The sequence below is a fragment of the Podarcis cretensis genome (genome assembly GCF_951804945.1).
Source record: "Podarcis cretensis genome assembly, chromosome: 1".
NCBI lineage: Eukaryota > Metazoa > Chordata > Lepidosauria > Squamata > Lacertidae > Podarcis > Podarcis cretensis.
In genome coordinates this window covers 60,147,084-60,168,658 of record NC_137170.1, presented here as the reverse complement: position 1 = coordinate 60,168,658, position 21,575 = coordinate 60,147,084, and the positions used below count along the sequence as shown (strand labels likewise).

Here is a 21,575-nt window from a genome sequence, read left to right as displayed (position 1 = left end):
TGACACTTGTTGTGAGTGTGGTACCTGGTATAATATAGATTGGTAACTTCTTAAAGGAGTCAGTAGTGTGGAAATTTCATTGACCCATGGGAAGGCAAAATGCTTCTGTGTTAACACAGCTGTGAAGCATCGCTAGACATTTAAAGTGGAATAGTTTGAAGAAGAGGGTTTGGAAGTTTCTCCAGTTTCCCCTTAAAAATAAATCAAGGGCATGTTGGATGCATACACATTTTTAATGCACATCTTTCAGTGACCATTTCCTATACAAGTTCCAGTTGCTGGACAACACATGACATAACCAGCATCCACTGTGTGGCTCAATTTTCCTTTTGATTTTGTGGGTGTTACAGAACTGCGCTGTTAAACTGGAATATGTTGCAACACATGACCGTCCAACTGAACTGTATACAAATGAAGTAATTTTAGAATGGCACAGTTTATAAATTCCATGCTTTGTAATCAAGTTGCCAAATCTGACTGTTTGCTTCTAAGAATAGTATAGGGAGCCCTTCTCTCTACTCCCTTCTTTAAATTCCCATGAAGTAGCAGTATCCTGAAGCTGCTTATTAAAACAGCCAGATATTGAACTGGAGTTCAGCCCAAAGTGTTCATCAAATTTCTCACCAGCCAGAGTGTCTGAGGCTGGGGGGAGCTGGGGGCGGAGGAAGGAACACTTAGGAAATTAGCCTGATATGAATCTGCTGAGCTGTATACCAAAATACTGCTTATTCGCTCGATATTAAGTATTCACCGCTAACATATCTGTATAGAAGAGAAGGCTAGCTTCATACTAAGGTTCAACATGAAGGAGAGCTTTTAAATCAGAAAAGATCAGGCAACACACAGGAAACTGGCTATCATAGGTTAATTAATCAGTTTGAAGGGTCAGTTGATAAATGTACTGAACAATCATTACTCATGGGGCATGTTATTTGTTTGTGGTACATAGCTCTCCACTAGAGAATGAGCAAGTAAGGAACAGGTATTTAACTTATCGTTAAGCACTAGACTTGGCATCTACCTGATAAAATTAAAGGCTAGTGTCCATATAGATCTGCCTGCAGATGTTATTTGCATTTTCTTTCTCTTTTGGTAAATTGCCTATCTGCATGTATATCCACAGATCTATAGATACATGAATAATTAGATAAGATATATATCATGCAAATCCATCATACACTGATTTCAGTATCAAAATGTCTCTGCAAATGTTTCATTATTTCTTCTGTTCATCAGAGAATCAAAGTCAGAACTGTATACATACAGTTAATCTGTGGAACATACTGCCATGGGAGGTTGTTGATGAGATAAAACTAATTATATGCGTGTGCATTTTTAAAGGGCTACTAATATTCCTTCATGATAGGTTATATATCAGTGCCTATTATACAGGTATCGTGGCATGTATTCTTATTACTGGACTACACTAAAATCTTAAGAAATTTGTACGCTTTATTCACCTTTGGACTAATAGAGCTAGGTCAGGCTATCACTCTTATTCTCTAAAGCTCTGCTTCTCTTAAAATATTTAGAAATTCTAAGTAATGGCTTAGATCCAGACTTTGTCATGCTTAGGCTCAACTCACTGAAATGAAGTCATTTCAGTGTCTCATTGATTTTAGTGGGTCTAGTCTAAGCATGACTAAATCTTGATCCAACCCAATGTTTTGTTATTACCTCTATATTTTAATTATACTGGGAGTAAAGAAGCCCTGGCCTTTATTGTGCAGCAGCAGCTGCTGCCTCCTTTAAGCTCCTGTTCTTCGATGGCTACAGCAAACCTGGGATTTGGCAAAGATAGAGGGAAACTGGGTTGGGGAGACTTAGTGCACACCATCAAAGGCAAACAAACTTGCCCAACCATAATTCTAGCACTAGATTTCCTTTTATTTGAACTGCATAACTTGCTTGTTATCTGGGTAGCCAGAATTAGTATGCAGAAGGGTAATTTTTGCTCTTCCAAAAGTAAGCAAAAATAAGAAAGCAGCTAACTGTACAGTATTTTGTTTCAAACCTTGCAAGCAACAAATGCCTCTGGGGCCATTTCCCCCAAGTGCATCAGACCAATATAAATAATGACATGGTCCCTGATTTTCTACTAAGTCATTGGCTACTTTTGACTGTGGCTACTTTTGACTGCCTTCTAGGGAGACCTTTAATCTGAAATGTGCAGCAGTTCTGCTGCCCATTAAAAGCCTTGAAGAGCCTGGTATCTAACAGGTGCTGGTCAGCAGCTCTTTTCCTTTTACTCCATTACTAGGAAGAGAGAAGTTGCATCTTGTGGATTTTTTTCTGGGCTACTCAGATTTCTTAAAGGGACAGGATTTCGGAATACAGTCAGCTCCTCCCTCCGAGTCATTGGCATTCTCCTTTGTGAGTTTGTGGTTTCATTAAGGGAAAGAGTGAATGAGATGACTGATTGCCTGCTCTGTCATGGACCTTCAGACTCAGACATGTTGTCCTATGAGGCAGGCGGTAATGATAATTCCAGCAGTGGCTTTTGTTGACTTCCCTTTTGTTTTGGTTCCCACCCCCACCCCCCGAATCTTGAGCTTGAGTTTGTGTGAACCACCAAGTGGTGGCAGGGCAGAGTCAGCTTTGAAACGGGCAGCATTAATAAAACATTGTTTTGTTTCTATGGGAACTGCGTTGTCCCACCAATTGGTATACAGAGGATGTTATTGCAGGACGGTAATTCTAAGACTTTTTAAAAGCCCCACTGACTTTTCATGGGACTAGGTGAGATGGGCAGCATGAGGAGCCTCATGCTCCTCTCGCTACGTCTGCAGACGTGCGCAGATGAAGAAGAGAAGCTGGTCTACTGCAGTGTTCTCCAAGGCTGTTAATAAACCTAGTCAAATGACCATCATTGAGATGGATAAGGTACTTGTGGAGCAAGGGCCCATATATTGCATTTCCATGAATGCTGGGACCAGGGCCATCTTTACCGGGGGGTGCAAGGGGTGCGGGGTGAATTCTGGGGGTTGCCAGGTGACCGCTGCCGAAGCTCTTAACTATCTACCTGTTATGAAATAATAAATAATTTTGATCAAACTAGAAAAACAAAATACATATATACCTAGGTATTGCCGAAATGTATACCTACTGTTTCACTAAAGGACTTTCGACTTTGTCAGTGGCGCATATGCTAAAGACAGAGCTGGCTGGGACACAAACTTCCAGCTGCTGCAGTGTTCCCAGATACAGCATTTCCCCTAGCAGTTATTTACTTATATTGGGGGAAGGAAAGGGGTGCCCTCATTCTCTTTCTTCCCTTTCAGCCACTGAGAACTCTACTTCTGCATGTGGAGCTCCATACTAGCCTAGTTCTTTGGTGAGGAAAATCTATAAGGAGTTTCAGATGGCAGCCTCAGAGCTCTGAAATAACATGTAAGAAGAATTTGTGGGTTTCATGTGGGCTAGTCACACCACTGCCATGCACAGTGGCCACGCTCCTCGCCATTCATGCATTGCTTGCACAGATGTCGGCACATAGTGGTCTTGCTGATTGGTCCAAGATCCTTACTCATGTGGAGGAGCTCTCACGCCAGCAGAAGATACTGACAGTATGGGTGTGGACATGGCTCATGCTGGTAGTAGAAGGTGGGGCTAAATCCCACAGGCTCCTTCACATGTTCTTTCAGTGTGTGGCAGTGGGTGCGAGGGAGGGTCGCCTAAATCTCCTTTGTGCCTGGGCTGTAACCGTTTCATACTGCAAATATGAGCTGACATATTGGAATGTTCGTGTGTTATATGTATTAAGGGCTGTCACTGCTGCCTACTCTGCTCGCCAATCCCGCCTACCTCTCATGGGATAGCCAGTCTCATATCACTAACAAACTTAAGTCTAATTAATGTATGAAGGGTTAAGACCATAGAGTAAGCTGTCCTGCCAGGCTTACCTCACCATGAGGAACTATGTAATCAGACCTATTGTTTTCTCCCAAGCTCAAACCGCATGGCTCTTACAAGCCACTATTCAGTCCCTATACCAATAATTTTGGAACCTTCACCACTTTGGAACTAAACTAAGTTTTGCTGCCTGTGAAACATTTCTGACTAATGTATGGAAAAGTACATGAACTTAACCTTTGAAGAGTTTGTAAGTAAATCATTTTTTAACTTACCAAATGTGTAGTCCTTTTCCTGTGCCGGAAGAACAGAAAAACTTTGGAAATAAAGTTTTTAAGAGGATAGTTTTGGAACTCTCAAGGGCACATATATTTTAAAGCTCTCCCGCTCTTTATTTTGCTATATATTTTGTGATTTTAAAACACTGCTGAGGTTCTCTCACCAAAGAGTACTTGCCCCAAACCTGGATCTTGCCATCCAGGGAATTCTCATTTAAACCTATTTTTTCCTTGAACCACACACCCCGTTAAACCTCACTGCACGCATGTTTAATGAAGAGGTAGAGTCACTTCACAGCACGCCCCCCGCCTTCATTAAATAACTCACGTAGGGCTTTCTGCTGTTCCTTATGCGGCACTTGCCATAGCTGCCTAGTAGCTTGGCTATTCAAACTGCAGAGCATGATCACACCTTACATTTGTATGTATATAGGAAGATATATTAACTGTGCTGCACTTGGGAAAAGAGCCCTTGCCTAACCTTCTCCCTGGTTTTCTAGTTTTCTGTGTGCAGATGTCTGGGTTGTTTTTTTCAAATGTGGAGGAACTTCAATTAACTGTACCTTCAGTCTGAAGTGGTATGACCTACCTCAGCTTTGAAAGGTTTGGTATAGGATCTGTTGAAAGCAGAATGCTCTTTTGGTTCATGGTGAACAGTCCTTGAAGGCATCACATTCTTTCCCCCTACCTTACTCTATACAGTGGTACCTCGGGTTAAGTACGTAATTCGTTCCGGAGGTCCGTTCTTAAACTGAAACTGTTCTTAACCTGAAGCACCACTTTAGCTAATGGGGCCTCCTGCTGCCACCGCGCCACCGGAGCACAATTTCTGTTCTCATCCTGAAGCAAAGTTCTTAACCCAAGGTAATATTTCTGTGTTAGCAGAGTCTGTAACCTGAAGTGTATGTAACCTGAAGCATATGTAACCCAAGGTACCACTGTATTGGGATATTTCCTGGGCCAAAATAATGATATGCCAGTTCTGGATTAGAGCTTTCAAGACCAAGCCTGTAGTTTTATCTCCATTTCCCCCATTTCTGCACTTGGTAACGCCATACCTATTTCCATTGCAAATTAAAGTGATGAAGTATCTTGTGCTAATAATTAATCAATAGTGACAAGAGACTAATAACCACTTTGATTTAATTAGGCCTCCTCTCCCGTCTCTGAAGCTAACAGGCATGCACGTCATTAACATTATATATTCATTTCAAATAATAACCTATTCATTTATGGAGATTGATACATGTTCAACACAGCACTACTGAGGAGGAACTTGCCTGCATTTGTTCTGTAGGATTTACCATATTTTCTTATCAAACTTTTCACAAGAATGTAAGGAGAGCCCTGCTGGATCAGACCAAAGGCCCGTCTAATTCAGCATCCTGTTCTCATCGTGGCCAACCAGATGCCTGTGAGCAGCCTGCAAGCAGGACATGAGGACAATAGCACCGCTTTCCATTTGTTCTCTCCAGCAACTGGTATTCAGAGGTCTACTGCCACTGATCCTGTAGGTAGCATATATATCCAGCATGACTAGTAGGCATTGGTAGCCTTATCTTCCATGCATTCGTCTAATCCCCATTAAAACCCTCTAAACTCCTTCCACCACATCTTGCGGGGACAAAGCGGGTTCTCCTTCAAGGAGTGCACGTGTTGCAGTGGAAGCAACCATGACACCCTCTGTTGCTGGGCGGGTTACTTTGGATGGCCACGAATTTGATTGCCCCCCCCCCAATGTTGCTGGGGAAAATTGATGGTTGCAATTTTATTTGATTGATGGGGTTGCTGTTGAGCTTCCTCTTTTCGCTGCGCACATCAGATTATCCGCCCACCCTCCCTTTAATTAAGGTTTGTTTGTGCTGACCTTGCTATGCCTGTCATGGGGTCGTCTGCTTTGGAGCAGGGGCCTGGTAGGAATTTTACCATTGGGCTGATTGGCTGGGGCCATTTGGGTTTGCCTACTGTGTAGCAAGTCGTCACAACTTGTAAGGTTGCGGTTAAGCATTGGTTAATTTTTTGGTTGGTGGAGGGGATGTGGTTGGCTGTGCCTGCCCCTCCAATGCTGCTGCTGCAAGGGAATTCCGTTAAAGGAATCCAGGGGCTCGCCATGCTTTTGTCCGTATCCGTGACAAAGGACTAGGGCCACGCAAGAGCCCCAGGGAGCATTTGGGGAGAGGTGTGAGCCTGGCACCCAGCTTTATTCTCTCCGTCCCCAAAATTGTCACTAACCAATGCCTAAGCAACCACTCACATACTTTAATTCAATAAAGTAGTGACCAAAATTATGCCAAAAACCAAAACAAAAATGATGTGTTTTTATTCAGGGGTGTCTTGGGGGTCATTGACACGCAAATTCCATACTTTAATTATGTACTCTGTGAAGAAGGGACATGTTTTTGTTTGTCCTGAACCTTCCAACATCCAACTTCTTTTGATGACCGGGTTTCTAGGACCATGGGGTCTTATTGTGGCTGGGTAGGTTATTAGCAGAGCTGGAAAGTTAAAAAACCTGAGGGGTCAACATACTTCTAGGGTGTGGGAATTAGAAATATTTTTGAGATTTGTGCAGGCATAGCATCTAAAAAAAATATATGAGCATGATAGTGAGGAATTGTGAGGGGGGGAGAGTAGTCTTCATTACAAAAACAAGAAAGCATCAACTGGCCCACTAATAACATTGGGAAAACTGCCCAGTAAAAACATTGATAAGTTGAAGAGGGAGAGAAGTGTTTTTTTCTGTTTTTATCTCTGGATCTTGGAAATGTAAGAAAACAAGCACACTGTGGCTTAGTGTAACTGGGGAAAAATATGATTCATTCACCATATTTGCTTTTATTGGTCCTCAGAAACTGATCTTCAGGAAACAAACAAATGGGAAGGGGCGGGGGAAACCGTCCAAAGGTTATAATAGACCGCTATTTTTAACTGACTTTGCAAAGAACAGATTCTAATTTGTGCTGTTCTGAAATAGTAAGATACATTTCATGAACTTACTTTTAATGCAAAACTTTTTGGTATTTCCCATCCTCTTGCAAAAGAAAAAAAAGAAACGGGGGGGGGGGGGGTTGGTGTCAGAAGAATTAATGACTTCCCTGTCACCAAGGTAACAAAGTCCGTGCTTCTTCATCATGATCCAGTCATGCATAGTTGATGAGTTTGGGCAGAACATGGATGAGTTTGGGTATTTGGATGTGCACCTGAATTTACATTCCATTATTAGTAATGTTGCACTGTTAGACAACATCCACATTTTGGCTGCAGGTGTGGATGCAAATGTCATACATCTGCAATGCATTTATTTCTATGGGATGTTCATTGAAACGGGTATCATCAACATTAAGAATATAAGAAGAGCCTGCTGGATCAGGCCAATGGTACATCTTCTCTTGCATCTTGTTGTCACAGTGGCTAACTACCAAGTAAACACCAAGTGTGTGCTGCTTGGGAGTAAGTTCCACAACTATGGAGTCGTAGCCCAGAAGGCCCTATCACTAATAGATCTTGATGTCGAGCCCATGAGCAAGGCCCCTGAAGACAATTCTCCCCTCTTGAAAAGAGCAAATTTCACACCGAAAAATCAAACATGACGATGCATTCTAATAGAGCATTGTCAGCGGTTTTTGTTCTATAACCCTTATTATCCATATATTAAGCAGCTTGCAGATTTGCGTGTACATGCGCGTGCGCTCAGATACACATGTATCGGCATGATCTCTGTGGATTCATTTCTCTAGCTGGCTGGTTTCAATTGATACATAACATCAGTTATGGCCATCTAGAGAGCCTTCCTTTTCATAAGACATAAACAAACAATTTAATTTAGAATCCCTTAATATATTTTGATTCTCTCCTGGGAATCATGGACAAAAGTCCCATGGACAGATGTGGGAACAGGTTGCCAGTGATCTGGGAAAGGGAAACTCTGGCCTTGCAGTTGTTGCACATTGACTTTAAATAACATCTGCATGCTGCATAAGTTTAGAGGGACAGGGAGAGCAAGTATTTCAACCATGTTGTGGTGCTTAAATGTTTATCAGTGTAAGATTTGTATATGTGTGTGTGTATATATATATATATATATATATATACATACACACACACACGGTATATATATAATATAACTCTTTTAATGTTTCTTTTTTATTTGTATTTTTAATGAATAATGTCTACTGTAAACTGCTTTGAGATCTTTTGTCCTGGTAAGTGGTATATATACATGTGTTAAATGATCCAGAAATGTGTGCCTCCTATTCAGTCAGTTCTAGCTTTTTACAGTCTTCCCATTTCTTCAGAGTACAAATGTTGTTTCAGACATAGGGTAGAATGAAATAAACATATTGTGAAGATACAGAAAACTGAGAGAAAGTTTTCCAGTTCACAATGGTGAATATTGGTTATCTACAATAAAGTAGGTCAAAAAAATTGGACTAGTTTCCCTTCCTCTGATGGAGGAATCTGTCTGCAGTGAGATGTGCTCTTCTACCTGTAGAAAGACTCATTTCATCAGAAAAAGACTCCTTCCTCACAAGGAGGAAATATCTGGATCCAAGCCAATATAATTCAGGAATAAAATATAGGCAAAGTAGTCTCTAAATATAAAGACATCATCTCAGTAGAGGAACAAGCTTTCTCTGGAAGTTGTGGATTTGGCAGTCTGATTTAGATATTACAGGCCCACATGGAAACCACTTCCATGTGTTGATATTCCACCTTTGTGGGAGTGGTATTTGAATGTCAGTTATCAATTACCGGTATATTCTGATTAACCCATTTCTAAGAAGAGCCTCCATTCCAATGTTGCAGACACATGAGGAGGCTAGCATTGTATAATGACTGTGTTTGGTCTGGCACAGTTGGTGTTTTGCATTCAAACACTTCTCCTTCCCGTGGTGAAAAGATACAGGGATGCTCTTCTCAACAGCCTCCCTGCAGAAGCTATTGCACTTGCACAGTGCAGTCGTCTACATGTCTATTCAGAAGGGGCTGCCACTGGATATGTATTGCCCGGGTGGGGAACCTGTGGTCCTCCAGAGTTGCTGGACTCCAACTGCCCTTCACTCTTGACTATTAGCCATGTTGGTGGGCCTGATGGGAGTTGTAGTCCAACAACATCTCAAGGGCCACAGACTCCTTATCCTTGATGTATAGGATTTCAACCTTGACTTTTGTTTCTGTCTTTTCTTGGAGGATCCCATCACTTAAAGATGGAGTAAGTGTGTATTCTGAGATACTTTCTTTTGTAATTTTATTATTCTGTTTATCTTAATTTCCTGGGCAGCCTCTTTTACATAGGCACCTTCAATTGTGTGGGGGCAGGGAAACATCCTGCATTAACAGGTCTCTGAGAAACTGTTGCTGCCTACTATGCTTGAAAGAGAAAGGATTCATTAGGGTGACTCTCTTAGAACAGATGATAAACATGGATCTTTTAGCTAGCACTCTAACAAGTGCCTTGTTTCCTAGCTTTTAATCACATGAAGTGTGTCTTGAGTACCACTATGCAAATATTAGCAGCTAACATTAGCAGTCATAAGAAGTGAGAAGGTAACCACACTTAACACTGTTTTCCTCTTTCTTCAGAAGTGCATCCTAGAGCCACAGTTCTCAAAGAGGAAATTCATAGGGCAACTCATGTTCATTCCCATTGACCTTTCTTTCAAAAGGCGATTTAGGCTTATAACTGGAAGACTTACTTTAAAAACATCTTTCCTTCTGCCTTGACAGGTTTCCTATAAATACTGTTTTGGATCCAGGCTTATGTTAGTGGTGGTTAGTTAATATGGGAATAAACATTTCATATTGATTTCAATGGGGCTAAATTAGTCTGGACCCAACCCATTATTTGTTTATGTTTCTTAGAGCACTCTTATTTTGAATGGACACTGTGGGATTAGGATGGTTCTATGCATTGAATAAATGAATGAGTGAGTGAATAAATTTTTGGGGAAAGGAAGGCTTGCCTTTTTCTCACAACAAGATACCAAGGTAGTATGAGAGGATCCAGCCTTCTGCGAGGTGCCTACCTTGTGCTTTTAGCTTCTGCACTCACTTAGAAGCCAGCAAAGCAGGGGCTTTCAAAACATGAGCTTGCTTTTGTGTCAAGTTATTGCACCCATTCTGCAGGCTATATTGCTGGGCCCTAGCTGTTTATATGTTTGCTGCCACCTGCAGCGTAGATGGATGAGAACAGGTAGGGAACCAAATTCAGGTGAAATATCTGGTACATGTGCACCATAGCAAATGTACATCTATCCCCTTTCAAAACTACATCGGGGGAAGGCATTCATTCAAGCTTCTTTTCTTAGAACCGAGAACCCTTCTTTAATGTCTGTTTCCATCTGGTTAAACTCCACTTGAAGCCTGTTTTCCTAAATCTTCCTCTAAATTTGCATTCATGTACTATGCCAGCTCCGCTCTCATTGCTGCCTTCTTTCAAAAGTGACTCTTTTTTCATTTATCACATCTTTCTTGTCAGTGGACCAGATAACCCAATTCTACCTAAAACTCCTCCTTATACACACATTACGTCAGCCTTTCACTATATATAATTTACAAGTATGTATATGGATTACAACTATTTATTCTCTCTGTGTGTGTTTTAAAGAAATCTTAATTCTAAAAAGTAATAGAAAATGTGAAGGATCCTGCAATAATCCATACCTATTCATGGTAATATTTATTGTTTGGTCCCAATCTGAAGAAAGTCACACCAAATTCCATTGGAACTTATATTAGTTGTGATTACTATATTTGTATAGGCCAACCTGTAGCATTAGTTCTCTGAGTAGCTCTCCAAAACAAAAACAAAAACATTAAAATACAATATCCTAAAAATAAATCTCAGCACATTTGTTGTTACCAGCAGAGGAAGAGAATAAAATCAGTTTAAAAGCACAAGTATACAGTGAAACACAGAGTAGCCATTGAGACCCCAGATTTCAAGATCACACATTATTTTAAAGTCCTGGGCAGCGGGGTAGGAACCCCCTGAAAAAGAAAGTGATAGAAGGTTGAATCCACTCCCTGGCTTCTAATGATCCATGCCTTTCAAAATGAACCCTACTCCTAATAGTGATTAAGCTGCCTTGATCTATTAATATTAAGAGTTTTAACCAAAGTCCATTGTCCAGCTGAAGGAGGAGGACGACTGGTGTGAACAGTGTTAACCCCCCCCCCCCGGATCTCTGCTGAGTGGTAGCAAGATTCCAGGGGTTTCCAGGCACTCACCAAGGATTGTGTTTCCACTGGAAAATCAAGGCACAGCAGGGTCTACAGGGTCTTAGAAATATAGTTTATTCACACATATTTACACCTGGAGCCCTCAGTGGAGAACATTACATCCCAAGAGGGTCTCTCATTGCTCCCCTCATAGCTTCAGCAAGCTTGGGTCCAGAGCAGCAGCCAGTCATGGCCGCTGGTGTCTCAGTGCAGCCTCCTTCAGCCAGCGCCATGTGGAGTTCTCCTCACTTCATCCTTCTGGTTCCCAGAATGTCTTGCCAAAAAACCTCTGTGCAAAAGGACGCTCACTTTTCCTGCAGTGATACCACACACACACACACACACACACACACACACACACCATTACCCTAGCAACCTCCCTCTGTGCCTGGCAGAGGCTTCTGCCTGCTTGATGACGTCCATTGAAGGGCTAATGACTGGCTACCAGCATCATTGTTTCTTCAGCAACCCACCATCACCAGGCTGGCCTGATGATGGAAGTTAGCAGGTGCTGTTCCCAGCCCTTGTTAAATTCAGGAATCAATGAGTTTGCTCAAACTCCGACAACTTCACTGAATATAGAGATTATTGGGATTCCCCCCCTCCCAATTCATAACAATAGATTTGCAAAGGAAAGTGTTAATAGGTCACTAGTTAATGACAGCATGACTTATGGTGGCCAGGTATTAGAAACACATGTATGAGGCAACGACTGAATACTAGTATCTTAAGATATGGTGTGAAACTAACACAGAAACTGCAGATTGTTTGGGAGCCAGGAAAGGCCAATCATTCTGTTGCAGTATGTAACAGATGCAGTTGTTTGTTTTTATTGCATAGAGATAGACAGAGTTTCTAATGATGGTTTCATTCTCATGTCTTGCTTGGCCCTTCGTTTGTTAGTGAAAATTGCTTTATTGCTTAATATAGCTGTTGGCAGAGAATCTTCTATCTGGCAAGAATAAAGCAGAGGATTCTCTGCATTCTGCGCTTGAGTCTGAAGCCAAAAATAAAATTATGAGTTGCTGATCAATGGCAAGCTTCCTCCCCCCCCCTCTGTAAAGCAAGTGTCGAGAAACTTTGGCCCTCCAGATGTTGCTAAACTACAACATCCCTGGCCATTAGCCATGCTCCTGGGGCTGGTGGGAGTTGTAGTTTATCAATGCTTCTGAGATGGCTCAGTCGGTAGAACATGAGACACTTATTTTCAGCATAGCTGTCAGCCGTCCCTTATTTGGCAGGAAAGTCCCTTATCCCAGTGCTGTGTCCCACTGCTGTCCCTTATTGATGATGTCCCTTAAATTTCCCGGGTTTCAAAGGAAGCAGCTCCTCTCCCTCCCTCTCTGCCGGCCAGGGAGGAGGGAGGCTCCAACTGTGTTGCTTGGCTGCCCAGCCCGCCTCCCTCCGGCCTCCTCTCACCAGCCTCGGCCCCCGGTGGGACTGGCGGGAGCCTCGGGCCCTTCTGCCACCCTCCTACTCATGGCCACCCAACTGAGCGTCTCTGCCTGGGGCCTCCCCTCTGCCCGTTGCCACTCCCGCTAGGCCATACTGCGGCTGCGCCACCGAAGGACCCGGATGAGATGGCCAGCCTGGCACGGCCTATGAATTGCTGAGGAGCCTTGAGAGGAGAGCGAGGGCAACCATAGAGAAAGCAGTTTAGAGAGAGGAGGAGGAGGAGGCGAAGGCAGGTGTTCCAAGGGCTAACCATAGAGGGGGAAAGCGGAGGAAGGGCCGCAAGCACTTCTCCCATAGATTTGTAGTGGTAGACTAGCATAGATGGTCTGATCTGCGGGTTTACTTCCGGTGCTATTCCCCCTCCCCCTCACTTCCTCCCGCCCTGCCTGATGGAACTGAGAGCTGCAGATGGAGAACAAGAGAAAAGATACAGAACTGCAGCAGCGTCTTCATAGCTTGGACTTCGTTTTGTGCGAAAAGTGGTTGCTGCTTGTAGTTATTTAATTGCAGTGTTTCATCAGCTGGTGTCTTGAGCAGCAACCTCTGGAAACGAAGGGCTAAAAACCGGCGCTGCTCTCCCAAATTATCTGGTCCCTTTTAACTTCATATTTCAGCTGGTTGTCTAAAATCCCTTATTTTGGCTGCTGATCCCTTATTTTCAAGGCTGCTGATCCCTTATTTTCAAGGCTGCTGGTGCCTTATTTTCAAATCTGTAAGTTGACAGCTATGATTCTCAGTGTCGTGGGTTCGTGCTTCATGCTGGACAAAAGATTCCTGCAATGCAGGGAGTTGGACTAGATGATGCTTGTGGTCGCTTCCAATGCTATGATTCTATGAATACCTGAAGGGCCAAAGGTTCCCACACCTGCTGTAAAGCCATGTTGACTGCTTGTGTTCATAGGTAATGTTTAAGGCATTTTTCATCCATGTAGCATGGTTTAGATGTGCCAGAAAAATACCAAACAAAAATCCTGTATTCCACAGCCTATTTCCAAACATTGAGATTCAAATGTTTGGTGGCTTTCAGGACGATTTATAACGAGGGTCAGAATAAGGACGGGAGAAACATTTTGTTCCTGCCTTATTAAAAGTTTCCTTTTATTAGAGACATATGGACTGTCCTGTCTGTTAGTCAATTTAAAAACAAAAACATTGCGCGCACAGTGGGGGCATGTTTGCTGTCCATGTCGTGGGCTACAGGGCCTAGCCTCAGACTTGCACTATCTCCAAAGTATAAATCAAGGATAGGGAATGTATGGCCTTCTTGATGTTGGTGGTTTGTTTGTTTGTTTGTTTGTTTGTTTGTTTGTGGCAGTTCTCACCCATTTTTTTATTAAATTCAATCCCAGAGCAGAATGCTCTATAACAAATGTAATACATAAAACATGATTAAGCTGCATAACATTTAGTCTTTCACCAAATGGTGTTAGACTGCAACTTCTATCAGCCCTAACCAGCTTGGCCAGCAGTCAGGGATGATTGGACTACAATTGTCCCGACCATTGGCCAAGCTGTCTTGGGTGGATGATGTGGATTGTGGTCTAACTAAATCTCGAGGATGGCAGATTCCACATCCCTGGTATAAATTGTAATGGGAATTGGTAGACCCATCTTCTCAGTATAGGTTATTAATCTGGGAGGCAAGGATGTTCAGGTCTACTAATTATCACACTCCACTGCTTGGATAACCTTGAATTACAGGCTGTGAATGAGCTCTGAGTTGCAAGAAAATTTGTGTTCTTAAGGTCATTCCCTTGCTAAAGCAATAAAATGAAATCATATTTTATTAATTGTTGTAGCCAATAGACTGACAATACAATGCAAAAATTGCACTGATGGCATTGATTCCAAAGCCAAGCCAATAAAATGCCCATAAAATGAGAAACAGATAATCACTCATAAAAAGATAAAATTTAAATATGCATAAAGGAGAGGTCCTTAACCTCAAGGTAGGTCATACTAAATATATTAAATGTGACAGAGTTTCCTGTTAAATATCATGTCGCATCAAATCATGTTAAGGCTGTGATCCAAAGCAAGATACACTCCACTTTTGCTCAATGGCACAAGAAAATTGAACAGTGGGTACTCCCAAAGGCTTGCCCTGTAAGAGCAGGATAGAAATAAATGATAGCTCACTCCAGCTATCTAGTTGTGGAGGAGAGGAAGAGAGGTGTTTAAGGAATGTGTAGATTTGTCACATTAAGTAACAGCTTAAGTACAGTACATACAGTACATGACACAGGACTGGGTTTAGGAGGCTGGGTACCAGTGCTAACTCATAACAGCTATGGCCATGCTTGACTTAATGACACCTATTAAGTCATGTTTTGTGAATCTTGGCAGGACCACTTTGTTCAGTGTTCAGCTAGCCTTCGTTACTCAGTGCAACAGTCGCTGGATGGACAGACATCAGTTATTCGGTTGTGCCTCTCTAGTACAGTGTGACCCGAGTACTATGGTAGCAGAAACCAAAAATAAATCCATACCTAGAACAAAATATTAGAAAAGTAAACAACAGACTAAATGAAAGATGAATGCTAACATATGTAACCACCACCAAAGTTGAACTTCATTTTTTATGGCCACATGTAGAAGTGTGATGGGTGAGATTTGCTGTGAACAAAATACACACCTTTGTTCTTTTACAACACTTCTTGGTTATGTAATTTTAAAACCCTCAAATGTCATTTCTTTATGATTATATTTTACACCCATTATTCATAATGACATTAAACAAACTGCACAATCTGTTCTAAATATCACTGATGTCAACATTTTCACCAACAATGCCTTTTATTTTCTCCCATCCCTTGCTGGGGCAATCACCACACCTTGCTACTCACATGTTTGTGACTCGATCAAATTCCTGTACCGCAAGGAGAGCACATGGATAACCTTAATTATATCACTAGGAGCAAGTGTTTGATATGATAGGAATGAATGACTCGTTTTCAACTTTCCCACATTCTACTTACCACACTGTTTGCTGTCCTCCAGACAGTCCGTAACCATGGGGAAGAGTGAAGTGCTATTACAATTTTGAAAACCAGCTACCGTGTTCCTTAAGAGGAGGGTCTGAAAAAATATTTGCAGGGTGCACATCTTTCAGATGATGTCATTGAGTGAAATGAGCACGTATATCTGGTGAGGGGAGCAGCATTGTGGAGACAACCCCTCAAATTTATGTGCATGTACCCATGTAGAACAAGGATGGGAAGCCCATGCAACCCTTAGTGCTTTAAGACCTGAGACCTCCCTTTCCTTAAGAGAAGAGAGCTTTAGAAGTGCAGCTTCAGTTGGATCCAGACTTGAAAAAGCCTTTTGTGTCTAGACAGGGAAGTGGTCCCCCGCTGATCCTGCCTTCTCATTCAACACTAACATCTGAAAATAGTCTCCGTGGAAAGGACACCTCCTTATAGAGCATATAATTGCTGAAGATGATTGTAACCTGCACTAATATTCGTAATATTCATCATAATATTCACTAGAATATCTGTATAAACTCTATAATGTGTGTGGGTTGGTAATGGAACCTATTGCCGCAGTGTTTCCACACACCCACTGCCCTGTTTTCATTTAATGCAACAGAGAGTCTCAGTGGAAAGAACACCTCAATACAGGGCATGTAATTACTGAAGGTGGTTGTAACCTGTGCTAAGCTTGTGCAATAGTCATGATGTGTAATCAGTGGAAAGGTTTACCATGTGAATGTTTTGCATGAAAGAAAGTATAATATACCTATCGCTGGCTAAAAAGAAGGCTTACAAAATCCCTTGAACACAATAGTGAATTGCAACACAACTCACTGGTGCAAAATGCAGCCTTTGAATTGTCTGGAGACATGACTTCCTGTCTGTTTTGAAATAGCTGCATCCTATGATAGAAGGCGCGCAGCACTCTTATGTGTACAGACAAGGGATTAAAGAAATTTAGACCCTCTCTCCTAGAAGTATATACAGCACTGCTAAATACCCTCTGACCTTGTGTGTCTTGCAAGATAAATAAGAGTTCTCATCCCTTCTATCCATGCATTCCTTCTGTTGGCTTTCCACAATACAGACTCTTCAGGTTATCTGGTACGAATGGTATGTACTGTGTCTGTGCAATTTACTCTGCTACAATCTCCTGTTCGGGAATCTGTTTCTTAAGAAAAAGTCACATTCTCCTTTCCCACATAAGAGCCATAACTTTGGCCATGGCCTTATGGCTGCATTACCATATTTTCTGATGATTAAGTAGTACGAATTATGCTCCTGAGCAGAGTATGCTCGTTTCAAGATGACACATCAAAAGGAAAGGGTGGAGATTAGGTTTGTCTGCCTTGGTTTAGTGACTTGTACTGATAGTTTTGTTCTCTGTATTCTGCGGCTATGTATTTTCCACTTTCCCAAGTGGTGAAAAGTTCCAGGGGCAGCACTATACCTGGCTTTGGTTTCCTTTTGATGAGAGAGAACTGGAAAGTTACGAATTATGATTTATTGTATTTATTGAATTATTTATATGTCATTTTTCCAAACAAGGCAGCTCACAACATTAAAAAAGCTTAATTTTTTTTAACAAAAACAAAACACTGAAATAAAATAAACAACATTAAAACACCATCAATGCTCCAAATATCAAGTTTCAAGATACTTGAAAGTGAGAACAACATCTCCTGGTCAGTAACCAAATTTACAGCAGTTGAGGTCGAAAGAAAGTGTAGAAATGAACTTCTTGAGATAAGAAGATCCACCATCTGGATAGCACTACTGCGTAGATCCTGTCCTGATGGTGGAACACATAAGAGTTTCTCACCAGTAGGTCTCTGTGGACTGGTGGATTCATTCAGGGCTAGGTGGTCCTTTATATCTCACGTCCCAAACCATTTGAGACTTCATTAACTCAGTGTTTTGGTAATACTTTCTTGACTTACAAAAAGTAGAGCATAAGTAGTGGCCAAGAGGTACTCGGATCCACCACCCCACTACACACATACATCCCCAAGAAGCCTCCCTATCGCTGCCAAACTGAGAACTACTGTTTCGCTTTCACACACCATGGCATCTTGGTTCTGCTAGTATTCCCAAGCTGCCCTAACCTCACTGCTGCCCTGCCGCACTCCCTCAACCAAAATATTATCACACTGCTTAGGACTGAGCATTCAGCTGTCAATTTAAAAAGAGAAAAGATTTTGTAAAAAAAAAAAAAAATCTGAATCACCATAAGCGAAATAGCATTGTGTATTGTCAGCATAAAAGGCATGAATAAACCCCTTGGAACAAGTTTGCGAATACCTTTGATTTCAGTGACAGATGGCATAGAAATAATCTCTAGGCCAATATATTTAATAATGTCTTGCCCTGTGACCACAGGTAAATGTAGCATGTGAAAGAAAAGTGACTTATTGGTATGCAAGCAGAATGTCTAACCAGTTTTCTGGGATTTTGTGCTGATGTTAGCACAGAAGAAGATTTGCAGCATTATTTTACATTTGCTGCCATTATCGGTAATGATATTTGGCAAGTGGCCGGGGCTAAGCTTAAATGCATTTTGCCATGTAAGCTGAGTCAAAGGCACTTCATTCAGAGGATGATGTAAGCTAAAGACTTTTATTTTCTTTTACAACTGTACTGTTGGATTAGATTTTTATTCCACTCAACTCTGACAAAATGTTTTATTGTGAAGAGTTGCATGCAGAAAAGTTAGAATATAACATGAAGGCTAAAATTATCTATATTGTGCTTTCTGCAAATTTTGCAGTCCTGCCCATGGGTTCTTGTACTATGGGCATGCTGTTTTAGCTCCAGAAAACCACACTGCAGGGCAACAGGAGGTAACTGTCATTTGCCGTAGCAGCACACATTGAACAAACTTAAGGCTGCAGTCCTAGGCGTTGAGCATAGTGGGACTTATTTCAGAGTAATGACACATAAGATTACACTGTGCGTCTCTAGTTCAGTAGTCATGTCTCATTTAAGTACTATCATCTCAGCAGCATTAATGATAATTGGAAATTCTACAGATATCTTTATTTGGAGTTCACTTGTATCCACAGTAACAAAGTCCCTCTTTGTATGTATCTACCGGTTGAGTAGGACGCGGGTGGCACTGTGGGTTAAACCACAGAGCCTAGGACTTGCTGATCAGAAGGTCAGCGGTTCAAATCCCCGCAGCGGGGTGAGCTCCCGTTTCTCGGTCAACCTAGCAGTTTGAAAGCACATCAAAGTGCAAGTAGATAAATAGGTACCGCTCCGGTGGGAAGGTAAACAGCGTTTCCATGAGCTGCTCTGGTTCGCCAGAAGCGGCTTAGTCATGCTAGCCACATGACCCAGGAGCTGTACGCCGGCTCCCTCAGCCAATAAAGCGAGATGAGCGCCGCAACCCCAGAGTCGGCCACAACTGGACCTAATGGTCAGGGGTCCCTTTACCTTTACCAATTGAGTACCTTAAGAGCTAAAATTACCACCCAAACTATTGTACTGAATTTGTAATGCAAATACTGGTTAATAAGGGTTTACATTATGGATTAGAAAGACATACATGTGAAGATTAGGAAGTACATTACACACCTTAACTAGCCTCTTGTAGAAGTTCTCTATTTCATTTCCTGTACAGCGCTTAGAGATGTTTGTAACAGGTGAGTTTTGCACCATCCTAAAAGAGAGGAGCAGTTGCCATCTTAGTCAGAGAAGGTCACCACTCCACAGCCTTGGGGCAATTGCAGTAAACAGCCTTGTTCTTTTTTATAGCTGTCCTCATGCATGTAGCATGAGCATGTAGCATAGGTTCCTGGCACAAAGCTAATCTGTAGAATGCAAGCAACAGTGAGGCTGCTATGGGGAAAGGCAGTCTCTTAAGATATGTTGGCCTCCAAACTATGAAGGTCTTTGGCTTGGACCCAGAAGTTTGTGTCAGCCTGTGCAGTAGCCACAAAATATGTCATTTAATTGCAGGTGTATAGGGTGAGGCAGTCCCTTAGTTACTGGATCTCAAGTTGTTTAGGGCTTTAAATGCTAAAATGTTGAACTGTGCCTGGACCACCACTTCCAGAGCCCTGGGCTTTCACACCAGTTTTACTTGCTTTTTGTGTATATTCAGTTTCAGCTGTGAGGTAATTCAATACTCATTTCCTTTGCTATAGTCCTTCATTTTAGTGACATTATGTCCACCCTCAAGGGTAGGGATATAAGAAAGCATTGTTTTACTTTCCACATGTATTCATTGCCTGCAGCACTGTTTCCATTCTGCTGCAGTTCATCTTCCACCAAAAATGACAATATTCACTTCAATGTGACGATATTACGTAACTTGTATAATTTACATATCTAATTACATAAATAAATGTACAGTGATACCTTGGTTCACGAACTTAATCCGTTCCGGAAGTCCGTTCTTAAACCAAGGCATGCTTTCCCATAGCAGTGGTGGACTCAATTTACAAATGGAACACACTCAACAGGAAGCAAAACATGTTCTTATTCCAAGGCAAAGTTCACAAACCAAAACACCTACTTTCGGGTTTGCAGCATTCTTAATCCAAGTTGTTCATAAACTAAGCTGTTCTTAAACCAAGGTACCACTGTAAATTATGTTGTCATTACATTGTTCTTCCCCATTTGTTTTGCTGTAAAGGAAATGTAATGCAGATGAGAAGCAGGATGCAATCAGTTACGTATGTATTGTTTGCAGACTGAAAGTGACAATAGCAAAACCTATCGTATTTGCTTTATTGATTTCCATTTTGGATATGGGATGGATAAGTGAACACCTGCAATTTCCACTCCAGTTTATATTTCCGTGGGAAATCTCTGACATCCCTAATCAAGGGTAAGGATTAGCAACTGGTGGCTATTGACTATGAGGAGATCCAGGATGGGAGTGGGCCTGTGACAACAGAACTTCTTAGCAGGCCGCTTTGATGGGTAGAAGTGAGTCCCCCCTATTCCCACAAAAGCCACTCTCTCTACCGCAGAAGTAGTCAGTGTGGAATATTGACACTCCTCCCTCAGGTTCATTTCCAGAGTGGCCTTCCAAGAAGAGTAATTGCTGACCAAGTCTATATGCTGCTAAATATATATTAGACTTCTACTACTACTGCAGAGGTAGTGGGCAACTAATATTCTAAAGTATGCTTTTTCCCATGCAAAAGCATTGACTCTATTTATATGCAAATGCAATCCATAAATTAATTAAAGCTCATACAATTAATTGTCCAGGATTTCTTCATTTAGATAAAAGGCCTGTTCCATAACAGTTTAAAAGGTGTCATAGCTTTTTCCAAAGAATTGTGACAACAGTAGTATGCAGACGAATTTTCTGTCTGCTGTTCCTAGTCATAGAACTATAGTTCCCAGTTTAAGTCTGTGGTGAAGATATGGATTAAAACATGAATGAGTGGAAAGAAACTGATGAGCTAAGCCTGAATTACTTGCCAGAGACTGAACTGGGAATTAATTGCTCTCATCAACTGCCAGGAATTTTTAGTATGCTCAGGGGAGTGGCAAAGGCCTGGAATGAAATGTAGGATGCTTATTATTGCAGTATATAGTTTAGCTGAGTGGTTTTTAATCCATATCCATCCTTATTCCAGGAATATGATCCTGTATTATTATCTGACTTTATTCATGAATCCCTAGGCTGGATGCCCCTATTTTGGTCAAATATTTTCACTTTCTTTTCACTCTCCCTGTAACTTATTTCCACTGTGTCGTCAAATATATTCACCTTTGCCCAAATTTACACAACTAATATCTTTTATTTTCCTCTCTTAGTATTCCAGTTGCAGAC

At 41.7% G+C, this 21,575-nt stretch overlaps 1 protein-coding gene across 5 annotated transcripts in view; it reads left to right on the top strand.

Moving 5' to 3' along the window:
- Nucleotides 1–21,575, top strand: part of ANO1 (anoctamin 1) — a 153,663-nt gene that overhangs the window by 18,369 nt on the left and 113,719 nt on the right. The window lies entirely within an intron of this gene.